Source organism: Gossypium hirsutum, chromosome A12 (assembly GCF_007990345.1).
Source record: "Gossypium hirsutum isolate 1008001.06 chromosome A12, Gossypium_hirsutum_v2.1, whole genome shotgun sequence".
Lineage (NCBI taxonomy): Eukaryota > Viridiplantae > Streptophyta > Magnoliopsida > Malvales > Malvaceae > Gossypium > Gossypium hirsutum.
In genome coordinates this window covers 33570576-33572346 of record NC_053435.1, presented here as the reverse complement: position 1 = coordinate 33572346, position 1771 = coordinate 33570576, and the positions used below count along the sequence as shown (strand labels likewise).

At 39.1% G+C, this 1771-nt stretch overlaps 1 non-coding gene across 1 annotated transcript; it reads right to left on the bottom strand.

Annotated features, from left to right (window-relative positions):
- Nucleotides 1–802: 802 nt before the first annotated feature.
- On the bottom strand, nt 803–909 carry LOC121211852 (small nucleolar RNA R71). Its single transcript, XR_005907069.1, has one exon. It is a non-coding gene; the product is annotated as a small nucleolar RNA R71 (small nucleolar RNA).
- Between the last annotated feature and the right edge of the window lie 862 nt (nt 910–1771).

The window sequence follows — 1771 nt, the reverse complement described above, 5'->3', positions numbered from 1 at the left end:
TTCATCGTGATAATAGTTAGTTTCAAGAATGATTAATTATAAATTTTTAAAACCTGTCGCGAATATCACGTATCAAGTTTTTGGCGTCGTTGCTGGGGAATTAAGATATTAGGAACATTCGATTTTTATTACTTTAGCCATTTTACTTTATTTGCAATTTAAATTTTTCTTTTCTTTTCTAATTTTTCTTTTATTCGTTCCTGGCAGGTTTTTATAGTGTATGACTAGAAGAAACTCGTTAGGACCATTACTGTTTGATAGTAAGATCGATCGCACAGTTCGCACAAACTGAAGAGAAATAAGGCGAAGCTTACGATACACAGAGGAAGAGGAAGAGGATGATACTTCAACCACAACCAAGTAGATGGCTGAAAACCAGGAAAATTCGCTACCTCCTACGATTGCCGCTGATCCAGTAAATTAGAATCCTGCTCCGCGTACTATGTATGATTATGCTAAACCTTCTTTAACAAGAACTAAATCAAGCATAGTTAGGCCAGCTGTTGCTGCGAATAATTTTGAACTGAAACCTAACACCATTCAAATGATCCAACAGTTTGTTCAGTTTGATGGTTTACAGGACGAGAACCCAAACGCTCACTTGGCAAATTTCTTAGAATTTTGCGACACTTTTAAAATCAATGGCATTTCTGATGATGCCATTCGCCTTCGGTTATTCCCTTTTTCATTGAGGAAAAAAGCTAAACGGTGGTTGAACTCATTACCATGAGGGTCAATCACTATTTGGGAACAAATGACCGAAAAGTTTTTATTAAAATATGTTTTGCCGGCTAAAACGGCTAAATTACGTAATGATATCTCTTCTTTTGTGCAGATGGATTTAGAAACACTCTACGATGCATGGGAGAGATACAAAGACCTTTTCTGAAGATGCCCTCACCATGGGTTAGCACTCTGGCTACAGGTTCAAACGTTTCACATTGGTCTGAATCCTTCGACTGGACAGATGATTGATGTAACTACTGGTGGAACTATCAATAATAAGACACCCGAGGATACTCATGAATTTATAAAAGAGATGTCACTGAATAATTATCAGTGGCAAGTCTTTAGGACAAAGCCAACGAAAAGAGTCGGCGTTTTTAACGTATATTCGGTCACCATGCTCTCTAATCAGGTAGAACTTTTGAATAGAAAGATTGACGGTTTTCTTGGTTCTTCACAGGTTCACCCAGTAATGCAGTGCGAAGCAAGTGGAAGAGGATCAAGCAATTCAGAATACCCACCCTATGGCCACAACATGGAAAATGAGTAGTTACATTACATGGGTAATAATCCTCGATCTCAAAATAATCCATATAGTAATACTTACAATGCAGGTTGAAGGAACCACCCTAATTTCTCATGGAGAGGCCAAAGGAATCAGAGACCACCACCACCTCCAGGCTTCTAACAACCAGCCTACCAACAAGAGAAAAAGCCAAACCTTGAGGAGATGCTAACGAAATTCATTTCGGTGTCGAAACTCATTTCCAAAATACCGAGAAAGCACTTAAGAATCAACAAGCGTCGATCCAAGGGCTTGAAACTTAGATAGGATAGCTCGCCAAACTATTTTCCGAACGACCATATGGTAGCCTGCCAAGTAACACTGAATCTAACCCAAGGGAACAACTCAACGCAATTACCATCCAAGACAAGGAAGAGTTAGTGGAACCTGAACCAGAACCGAGGCAAGGAATTATGGTAAGTAATAGCAAAGGTGAGGAATACCACAGTGAACAAACACCAGTAAGTAAATAGTACAGAC